We start from the raw sequence: 12,308 nt of genomic DNA, 5'->3' as shown, positions 1-12,308 counted from the left end.
GCAGGTTGTTTTGGAATGATTATAAAGATCCAGAGATTAATCCGTGTCTTTTAGACCCGCTTTAACACAATTCCTTCCTTCAGCACCTTATTTTCACAGTTCAGCCATTTTGCTTTTAATATTAGCGTGCATTCAAAATACACCTAAAATGCTTACATAATCCGAAATATAAAAAAGAGTAAAGGGAAAAAACATTAATAAAAAAAGTAATAAAAAATACTGTATCCTTTCTAATGGTAGGGTTTCATTCCTTGTCTTTTAAGAAGGTCCCTTTTTGTTGTTGTTTTTTTGTATGGTGGCATTAATACAAGCTGTATTAAATATAAGAGTTTATGATGCCCCGTCATTGGGATCTATTATTTTTATTATCATTAAGAATATGTAATAATAAAATCTATCCTCTTTATTACTTTGAGTATTTCCACTTTGAATTATTTGTTTGACTAAAGTGTTCTTTTGACCGGTTAGTACATGCGAGGACAAATGCCTCGGTTTGCCACCCAGGCGTAGTGGGTTTATTTCCTCTGCTAGCAAAGTCCTCCGTCATTGCACAAGTAACATAATAATAATAATTAGTAGGAGTTTTTAAAGCATGTCAGGTTATTCGTAACCCAGGAATGTTTATCTTTCGCACCCGTGAAAAATCATGGTACTATATTATAATTGTAGGATTTGTGAAGCTGATTGTGTTTATAAAATATTTGCCTCAGGATCATTGTCGACCAAAAAATATTAGAAAGACATATTACATAAAAAAATGACATTTCAAATAAAGAAATATTGATCGAAAATCGATTAAAATATTTTTTGGTTGCAACCTACTTTTTCGCTTGGTTCCGTTGATGAAGTAACTAGTCTATGCTTGGTCCCTATAATCAGTTTCACTTTTAATTATCTAAAGTTGATTTAATGTCAATAATTTTACGCATTACAAAATCAAATTGCATAAGAATATTTCACCTCATCACAGACAACCAAAATTAGTATGTTTGAAATTATTTATTACTGTTATTAATTAGTTATTATTCCGCAATTAAGACTATATACGTCTTTGGAATCATTGACAGCAATCCCAAAAAATAAGCACACTATAAATTGTTAATACAAGATACAAAATGTCAAATTTTTATAACTAAATAAAATATACTGAGTACAAAACAAAAAAAAACTTCTTCAAATACGAATAGACAAACAACGAATGGTTGCCAATTTAGGCACTAACAATTTGAACGTTTTTTGTAACACACGCAGTATCCTTTTTACGATTTTATTTGACTATATCATTTTTACTGTTTTCTTTGAATATTTCATAATCAAATGTTTTTATGGGCTCATTGCGTGGTCATGTGGTTACCATTGCCTATTCTGGTTTTAATGGTTTAGGTGTTTCAAATTTGATCGCGTTTTGTCTTTCTGCGGCGTCCCCAAAGTCTTCATCCACTCACTTGCGTATCCGTTGATGTGATGTGCGTATCATATGTCCTTTCTTTAAGCGTCCCTTCTGTATCTTGTTCATTGCGCATTAATCAGCCTTTGCATTCTTTATCGATGTCCACACTTTTAATATATAATAATATGGTCCAGCAGTTTTACCACCAAAGTTCTTATTTCTAGAACACTCAGTCAGATTTCATCCTTTCTCTACCAGTTCCTTGCCTGACTTCCATAAATCAGAGATGGTATCATCACTCCATTGTAGACTGAACTTTGCCTCTAAACTAATCTGTTAACAAAAGTCAGGAATTCGTGTAGGTTAGATCACGACCCAAATATTACACGACAATAGATTTTGACCAAATTTCGTATCGTCCAAAACACTCTTAGAAAACCCACCACCCTTTGTAAGCTTACCTGTTCAGTTATTGTGTTTACTGATTTACAGATTAGTTGGGCTACCGAATTCCACAGTGGGTCGTGTAAGGAATGCCTAATACATCCATACATTATGCCTTTATGCTTCCAAATTTTAGTTAAGTCTATTTAACCCTTTGAATTCTAAATACGATTATCGTCTTTGACACTACTTTTGAAATATTTCCGACAAAGAATCGTCTTCTGAATCCACGATCTAACGCTAAGTTAAAAAAATACCCTTTACTGAAGGATTTCTCAATCCAATTTCTGTTTTTTTTTCTGCATTGAAATAAGTTGTTTATTATTTTTTTATTAAATTTTTTTTAAACAATTTATTTTTCTATCCAATTCAGCAGCGAAACGGCGTTAAATAAAACAACACCTCGCAATAAAAAAAAAATATATATATATATATATATAATCATTTTCATTTCTCAAGGATAAATCCAATCGTCTTCAACTAGAAGATTATTCAATACATATTTACAAATTGTTAAAATTAAAAAAAAATCCCATCAAAAAGCAAAATCTTTTAGCTAGTGTTCCTTAAAAAAATTCTTCCGATAGTGATTTAAAAAAAAATGAAAAAAATTGGTAGAAATAATAATTTACATTTTTATACAAGAAATTAGTATTTATGCTGAACGTTTTTTCGATTGCAATCCTAACCCTAATACCCTTCATTGGATATACGAACTTATCATTTAAAATATAAAGTTCCTTATTATTTATTGACCGTAGTAAATCTCCCTTCAAATTGGGGCAGCCATAAATAATTTCCCTCGCAGTGCATTTTCCCATTTCACATAGAAGTCTATTTCCAAATCAATTATAACAAAACCCCGAATGCGAAAGGAACGCACGATACGCCAAATGCAGAAATACACGGGTTGAAAAGAGATAAACAATGCATGTGACAGGTAGCGCCATGTGCGCGGCCGCCGGAGAAAGCTTTCATTTCAAATAAAGGACCGAATGAAATGACTAGCGGGTGCGCTATATAAAACGGATGTTAAAATACACACTACCAAATCAAAAAGATTTTAATTTATTTGAAATGCTTAAAATAGCACTCCGTATTATGTAATTTTTTTTGGTGAGTTGCTGTTTACTTAACGCTTGACTCGTCGAACGCAGCCCGAGCGAAGCTGCGACGAGAAACGAACGATCTTCTCAGTCCGGTTTCGGCCGCCGTCAAGGTGTGGTGTCTACTGTTCACGTCAGTTTGTTTTTCAAAACATGACTATTCAATGCCCGTTTTTTTGATTTTGCAACTGTTTGTCCGAATAATCTATTGTGTTATACCGATATCCTAACCTAACTCGAGTGTATCGATCCGTAATATTGTGTGAATCCTTTGGATTACATTGTGACCGAAATTGTGTGGTGCCAAATATTATTACGGGCTCAGCGGACGGATCCGACGAAACCAAAATAAAAGAAGGTGTTTGATTTGAAATGACGTAACGTTGGTTTTGATTTACTGAACGATCGTGTGGTGTTTTTACTGTTTCTGACGTTATTATTGTTTTGAAAAGTACGTGGTTTGTGAACTTGTTACTTAAATCAATAACTGACCTCGGTTGCTATCAACATTGCCAGCCATCTATTTTTACCCGATCTCTTGGTGAAATAGTAACAAAAGTGACGAGCTTCGGATTTTATTTGATTGAATTTGCTTGGTTATTTTGAGTGATTTGTGAAAAGTGTTCAATTTTGAGTGGAAGATTTTGCTATATGTTTTTGGCAATAACAGTTATGTGCAACTCTATCATGGAATGAAACGATTGAGATCAAGATGATTGTCGAATTATTTTAACTCATCTTAGACCCCACCGAAAATAAGGTAAGAAAATTTATTTTAATTATTATTACATGTAATATTTCATGTTATTTTCATAAACTTATGTTTTTTATTTATTTATTTTTTCTGTCGGCAGAACAACTACTGTCAAATTCAATGCTCATTGGCCATCATCCCATGATGCTGCCCGAAATAAATAATACGTATTGATTTAGTTTTATATTCCTTATGATTCCGACATTTATGAGATATTTCAGTTAATCTAATGGGTATATTTTTCAATGTTAGGTTATGTTTATTTTGCTTATTATACCAACACCAACGGGTTTATTTGTTATTCATGTGGAAAATGTGTTTACGATAATAACAGCTGTTGTGTAACAAATTTTGTCAAATGTTTTTTGTTTGTTTTTTTTTACACCACGCCATATCGTACGGGTTGTTTATTTTTTTTATTAATTTGAAAAATATTATGTTCGACGACAGTTGTGGCGACCCCAGAATAAGTATCTCATTTTTGTATATACGAAATCATTGTTTCGTATTAACTGTAGCCTTTTTATGTATTTTTTATGCACCGCACAACAATGGATTTAGACTATTAGGCATTTTTTTGGAAATGTGAGTAGGTTACTAAATGAGGTAGGTACTAGGGTTTTAACTGACCCGATTCGTTGGGACTAGGGTATGCTGTGAGTTGTTAGGCTGAAGGGAGGGGGGAAGGGAAGGCGATGAGGAACATTTTGGGATGTACCTGACTACTCAGATCTGTTCACTAGACACGGTTAAAGCCAGTTCAAGCACCGTTTCGAGTCGGAATGGTGTTCTTTTACCGGGGCGTTGCTGAGAGTATCTACCACTCAATTAAACATAAACATCTCGAACGGTGTTTTTATTTGCTTTCATTTCAATCACTGTTTTGTGGTTAGAAATCAGATTTTAACAGGTTTTTGAGAAGATGTAAAACTATTGAAGATTAATTAAATAATTCGCCTAATAAAATCCAACACCCTTTATAAATCAGTCAAGAACTTTTTTTAAATTTCGAAATAATTCCTACCTATGTAGTTTAGTTTTGAAGTTTGCCTTTTTAGCGAGTAAATTTCTTATTTTTCTCTGACTTTGACCGAATTTCTACTCGGATTTATGAACGCTTACCTTTTTTCATGTTTTTCTTTATTCAAGGTATCATTCGTACGCGGTTAGATTTCTACTCACCACCTTGAAATCATTATTATGTGCTTCACATTTTTATTATACTGCCAAGTTCTCAAAAACACATTCGGTGGATAATCTGTTTCCATTCCGTCATGATAAACCTTTCTCAGCGTTTTTAGTGAATTAATGTTAATTTGTGACTTACTAACTGTACCCCACCACTCATTGCTGTGGCTCAGTTTGTCTGTGCAGATAGAGAAACAATAGCGCGTGTTGCTTTTACGTTGCAACAGATGGCGCTGTTTTTCAAAAAACATTTTTTAACTGTCACAGGTGACATCTTTATAATATAGGTATATTAGGTGACGTGTACCAGGCGTTGATCGACTAAATATATATATATATATAAACCTTCCGGAAGAAATTCTCTAAATTATAGTGAAAACCCTATTAAACTCCCTTGCATACTTTAGAAAAACTAAGCGCACTAACAGTGACTTAGTAACAATGACAGCTTCAAAAGTAACATCTACCGAAATAGCGGGCTATTCAAAATAACACCTCTTATTGGAAAACCCTGTATTATATAGGTATATAAAAACACACACGTATTCGATTTGGAGCATAATTTGGAGTAAAAAATGTAAATGTCGTTTGCTATCCGATGACAAATTTTTTTCAATCAAAAACAAATATGTATTAATCCATCACACGTCGCTGGGTTCTGCCTAGCAGGTCACGTGATACGCAGTCCGTCTCGTTCCAGTAGCACGGTAACAGAGGAGAGAGACCGCATATCATGTGATCCCGTCGCGACGCGTAACAGCGTGATCAGTGGCGCCGTGTGATAAAAGAATATATTTTTTATTGAAAAAAAATCATCGCAGAGCAAAATGACGTCTACTTTTTAACTCCAAATGTGCTCAGGAAGCGCTGGTTAATGTCATTCGAATACAATCTGTTACACCCTGCATAAGGCTCTCTGAATCATTTATTATCCTGATTCCTTGACAACTTTCTAACAAAGCTAACGTTTTGAACTCCTTAAGTAAACCCAAATTTGTAACTGCGTTTATGTGCATAATAAAAGACTGATATTTTGAATATTTCCATTTTGTATTCAGGCCAGAAGAGTAGGTACATCTTTACATGAAAAACGAGAAAATTTGGAGGCGGAGGAACTAACGAACGAATGATTTTTTTTGTACACCACCGACTAGGTACAAAGTTGGGCTTGATTTGTACCAAGAGGCATACAGAGTTATCGCATTCATCTTTTTCATAAACGAATCATGTAACAAAACAGTTACAACTAACGACAGAGGTATTATTGGCAGGACCCTAATTAATTTATTGTGTGTTTTATTGCTTGGCTATTAGCTGCACGTAAACTATCGTCGCTGAGATGTGAAAAATTTGCAGGAGAGTGAAATGTCGCAATTTTTGCAGGCAAACTGAAAATAAACAGGAAAATTAAGAGGTGATTCCATTTATTTTTATTTATTTGGTGCCTTAATAGTAGTTATTAATATAAATATATATTTATTCACCCCTTGAAGGCTTTTACATGTATACAATGTTTAAGGTAAGCTGATCAGGAGTACAATAATGAGAGTATATTACATTGCATAATAGACCGAGTACGGATAATATAAGCAGGTACAATACTAGTTATCGTTGAGAGTTGTTGTACATTCAAGTAATAGTTGTTGTACATTCAAGTAAGAGTTGTTGTACATTCAAGTAATAGTTGTTTAATAAATAATAATAAGATTACAAGATAGGTATTATTTGCAGATCCACCTTCGGTTTTCCTGCTTCAAAATTAGTTATTTACTGTAGGGTTGATTCGATCGCAAGCCTTTTGGTAAATAGGGGGCGTCGTAAGGACCCCATGCAAAGTTAAATGTGTCAAGCTGTAGGTGCTTTTGTGCATAACAAAGTATCGTACTTGGTTTTGTCAGCGTTTTGCTGCCAGTTTATATCACATCCTTGAACATTTGAACACATATTTACATTGGTTTTTTTTCATCTGCCTACCCACCTGCTCAACTTCACATAGAGTTGTGCACTGTCCAAATATTGATAAGAGAAGAATATTCACCTTTCAACACGTTATTATGTTATGTTTTTCTTTCTTTCTTTCTTTCTTTTGTAATTCTTTTCAGCACGTTTTCAATGTTGAATATTTTGAAAACCCTGTATATATTTGTATAGCGCCGTTTTTGTGCAAAATCACCTTAAGGGCGCTGGGTGAATAATGTTCTCATCACAGTTGTGTAACCTCAAAAAACCTTTTTTTTTGTTCCTGAACCCATCTCTCCCAACCATAATACTTCATTCGTTATAACTTTCAATAAAGATAAACTATTCCGAAAATGGTACATCGCCTTGCCAAATTAGAATTAGCTTCAGCTGTGTTAGGTGACCAGATCTGCATATACAGGAGTATCTCAACCTTCCTCTTCCCATCTCCTTCCTTTCAGCCTCACAACATACCCCAATAAAGGTGACCGGGTATGTCATCAAAATGACAATTAACACACCCTCAAAAAGTGATATACATATTATATGATAAGTCATGAAAAATGATGAAATAAAAACTACGTTAAATAGGTTACATAGGTAACTATTAAACCTAGTCTTTCTTTCATCACTTTTAATAACTCTATATCACTTTTTAAAGGTGTGTTGAATTTTCGTTTTGATGAAATATCATGGAACCCCCAATAATAATATCTATTTTATAGGATTCAACATATTCATGATCTACAGACGATTTTAAAGAAGCTAAAAGCTTTTCGTGGGTTATGCCTAAATGCTGCAAAGAAAAAGATTTACATGTTGATAAAGGATTATACTAGATATAAAAATGTAATTTTATAAAACTAATTAAAATAATAATAATAATTGGGGAGTAAAAGTCCGACTGAATCCGGACAGTTGGGACTCTTGTACGGTATTCTCATAAAAAAAATCAAAACCTGAACCAGGCTTTTATACGTCGATTTCAAACTATAAAATAATAATCATAAAATTTTCTAAAAAGTCTTAAAATATTTTGCTAGTACTCAACCAAGTGTATATTTTTTTCCAGACGATTAATTTTATTAGAATTTCGAACGGTGCGTGTCATATTATTATGTTTCAGTGTCACGAAATAAAAATTATACTAACTTATATTTCGTGACACTGAGCTCAAAAAAATCTTACAAAAAGTAGGCAGTGCCTGTTTTGTGACACACATATTTCGGGCTAAGCCTACTTTTGGTGCTAGCCGCCAGACGACTTGAGCATTTAGGCAATCAATATTACTTAAAAATTTAAATACTTGATTGAGCTTAATTTTGTTCTTTTTATCTTCCATCTTCGTTATTATTGTGGTAAATAAAACAATTGATGTATCTAACGCCTATTTTTTCTGCTGCGTTCTGGTTTTTGTATAGCTTAGCATTTATTACGAACATCAATATTTTTCTATGTATGTCTATTAACTGTAGGATTCGGCTTCACGATTCCTTATTTCAGTAACATCTGTATTTATTCTTACTTGTAGTAACAAATTTTCTTTTCGTTTTGAACATTTTAATAATAAACCTTTCAACGCTCCTTAGTTCATAATGGAAACGACGTTGCTAGCTGTCAATAGTAGTGCCTGTAAATTTTGAGAAACAAATGCCCTGTTAATTTCATGACGCTAGAGTTCACCGTTTGAGTTTTTTCTGCTTCAGACTTCTTATGAAAATAGAGACAGCGATGCTCAATTCATACGTACGTTTTTTATAAGCAAAAGCTATGCCAATTTTATGATGTTGAGTTAAAATATTTTCTATTTGTTTTAATATATCATAACATTGAGAAGTCAAATAATGTTAAACTACAATTTCTTTAATCATCGTTCTGTTAGAATACAGATTTTGGAAAATATTTTCACATTAAATTTGAATCCAGATAAATTCGCTATTTCTGAACTAAAAATAAAATACTGTTCTTGAAAGCAGATGAATTTGATTTTGATTTTGAAAGCAACAAAAATAATTTTTTTAAAGTCGTTTACCGATTTTTTTATCCTGTAAACTGTCATTATTATTACTTTACACGAAACTAACAACATATTTATTTATCCCGTAAACTGTAATTATTATACTTTACAAGAAACTAAAAACATATTTATTTATCCTGTAAACTGTAATTATTATTACTTTAAACGAAACTAAAAACATGTTTATTTATCCTGTAAACCTTAATTATTATTACTGTACACGAAACTTAAAACATATTTATTTATCCTGTAAACTGTAATTATTATTACTTTACGAAACTAAAAACATGTTTATTTATCCTGTAAACTGTAATTATTATTACTTTACACGAAACTAAAAGCATGTTTATTAATCCTGTAAAATGTAATTATTATTACTTTACACGAAACTTAAAGCATGTTTATTTACCCTGTAAACTTTAATTATTATTACTTTACACGAAACTAACAACATATTTATTTATCCTCTAAACCTTTATTATTATTACTTTACACGAAACTAAAAACATATTTATTTATCCTGTAAACTGTAATTATTATTACTTTACACGAAACTAAAAACATATTTATTTATCCTGTAAACTGTAATTATTATTACTTTACACGAAACTAAAAACATATTTATTTATCCTGTAAACTGTAATTATTATTACTTTACACGAAACTAAAAGCATGTTTATTTATCCTGTAAACTGTAATTATTATTACTTTACACGAAACTAAAAGCATATTTATTTACCCTGTAAACTGTAATTATAATTACTTTACAAGAGCTAAAAACATATTTATTTAAAAATATGCAAAACTTGACAAATATTTTTTAAATGCCAACTGAAAGCGCGGTATTCTCTTTCTAACAATGTTTAAATCGTATTTCTCTCCATAATAAAAAATGAGCATAACTTTTATTAGAACGTGTCAGGCTGGATATATAATATGTATCTCCCAAAAGACTCTACGGTCGTTTCTTGTCTGTAAAGAATATCTCCCAAAATTGCCCAAGGGGTTAAAATTATTTACTTGTACGTTTTTTTCGAAATGCAAAATAAGAACAAAAAAAAAAAATATCTGTCGCAAAATTACAATCTGACCTCAATAATCGCATCACTGGCCACCGGACCTCCCGCACGTGCTGCGTTCACGGCGCACTTGTTTCTATCTCTTATCCGTTATACCTGCCTGTAACAGGTCAGGCTTGAGTGGGCACCGGTCACTCCAGTGTTATAAGCCCGTCTAATCCAGACGGTGACTAGCGATGACTAGCCGGAATTGCAAAACCGCTTTTTTTCGATTTAATAATAGATCTAACTCTAACATCTCATTTCGCACTGGTTTTTGATCTGATCGTTACATTTATCAGTCGGTCAACTACCAGCAGAGAAGAGATCTTCTTAGAAAAATATAATGCACGAAATTTTAATGTTATCTTCTTTATACATGTAAAAATTCAGCCAAGTATTCTCATTTGTGCTCGCGAAACTCAAAAAGTAGTCACAGTTTGTTCTTATTAGTGCCAGGAGTGTTTAGAGAGTGGTTTGAATCGTAAAAGAAGTCGTAGACGCCCAGTCGATGTAATATAGTTTTTCAGTCGATGTAACAGTAACATTGTGGTATACAGTAGTGAATGGTAGAAGGAGTCGGAATCGCCCGAGATAGACCTTAGCAATAGCGAAGCATTTCGGGGTCCACTAGTTTAAAAAGATTTAATATTTAGGCGATGCACTACTTCGTGTAATATTTTAAATTGAGCTGCTATCAATAACAACCCTTACGTAGATGGCGATAAGGTTTAAATTCCCGCTTAACACCATCCGCCTGTTTTCATTTATGCAAGAAAAAAACATGGCCAAAAAGTGCCTTATATTTTATTTGGTCGATGTTCAGGCATAAATATTAAATTTTTTTCCGATCATTTTATAAATAACTTAAATTGCCACATTATACAATAAAATCATAACCGAAAATGGGTTCGTAAGTAGGAGATTTTGAACTTTAAAGCAGTTTTCATAGGCCTATACATTATTTTTTTTCTGGGCTTATAAAAAGACATATAAAAAATACTCGATTATTTCAAAGGTCAAGATGTATTCTACTCGCAGTATTTAAATAAAGCATCTGAAACATTTCTAGGCGACCAAATTTTCAAACCAAAAACACATGATTTTGCATTACTATGTATGGCATCGCCTTAAGTGTTTTTATAAGTATGTTTTTTTTATGTGAATCACAAGATTCCCAACTACTCTGAGCTAGTGGAACTATGTCATCCCAAATTGAAGTAGGTATGTTGTGCGGCTGAAGCGAATGGGAGGAGGAGGTGGAAGGTTGGGAAGTATCTGGGTATTCAGATCTGGTCTTAAACACGGCTAAATTCAATTGAAGCAACATTTCGATACTGAACTGTGGTTTTCTCCAGGGCGATACTGAGAGTATCTGCCACTCAATTGTGTGAACTTATATTTGTCACTCTACGCGATGTGATTGGTTTTAGTTGGCAATTTGTTTATTTTATGTTTCTTAGAAATAAGTTGTTTTTTGTTGTTAAATCTCATTTTTTTTTGTAATTGTCTTACCAATGAAACTCGTAACAAAATGAAACATTACACAACGCCCAAATGTAATAACAACATAAGTAATGTCTTCTGCTTTCCAATGGATAGTTCCATATTCCAGATAAAATCTGACAGACTCAGTTTTCCGTTTACAAAAAATATTCACAGCCAATTCAACGTATTATTAGAATGAAGAATGCGGCCAATTCATGAAGCCAGATTAGCAATAAAACCAGTTTTATCTCTAGTACTTAACTTTCTGCACATTTCTTTCGCTGTTTTATAAGTACCTACATTTTTTGTGATACATCACCAAGGCCGTTATATCCCGGTTTTATGTAATATTTATTAATTATTATTTTTTACTTGAGCTCACGCACTCATGCACTGATGAAAACAATTTCCCTCAAGACCCATGTCATCCTTGGGGATGCTGTCTGGAGGGTATTTTTAAGGAAAGAGGAAGTTCTTGGAAGGAAAAGGTATGAGGCGTCGGTAGGAGTCTGAGAAAAGGGAGTAATGCTGATTTATTAATATCTCTTTAAATTATTGGTAATCCTGTTAAAAAAGGGACTACATGCAGCTTCCTCATAAAGTGTTATAGTAAAGTAAATTCATCGTAATAATTGATTAGTGGCCTCCAACCCCGTTTTTTGACAGAAATACGAATAATTTTGGAGAGATTCTTTAAATTAACATAATTTTTATCAGGAAGTTTTGTATGTATCCATCCCTCCCACTGCGAAAGGTACCCTCAACCGACCTCTCCCGATCGGGCCCGCCACGCAGTAGGTGAGCAGACGCCAAGTCACAGACACCATGAACCCGGCCACCCCTGATAAGTCACCAAACGTAGCGACCCATTTGGGATGACCTAAAGCAGAGGTTAGCCAATAAA

The 12,308-nt window shown here is 33.1% G+C and overlaps 1 protein-coding gene across 1 annotated transcript in view; it reads left to right on the top strand.

The window, feature by feature from the left end:
* Positions 1-3,046: 3,046 nt before the first annotated feature.
* Positions 3,047-12,308, top strand: part of Arl4 (ADP ribosylation factor-like 4) — a 168,985-nt gene continuing 159,723 nt past the window's right edge. The window contains exon 1 of the mRNA XM_089633844.1: positions 3,047-3,700. The gene's annotated coding sequence lies outside the window, so the exon portion shown is untranslated. The remainder of the gene's footprint in view (positions 3,701-12,308) is intronic.

Source organism: Hesperophylax consimilis, chromosome 7, assembly GCF_061612785.1.
Source record: "Hesperophylax consimilis isolate HC1 chromosome 7, BYU_Hcon_1.0, whole genome shotgun sequence".
NCBI lineage: Eukaryota > Metazoa > Arthropoda > Insecta > Trichoptera > Limnephilidae > Hesperophylax > Hesperophylax consimilis.
Note: the sequence above shows the minus strand (reverse complement) of the source record. Positions and strands in the feature narration are given on the sequence as shown.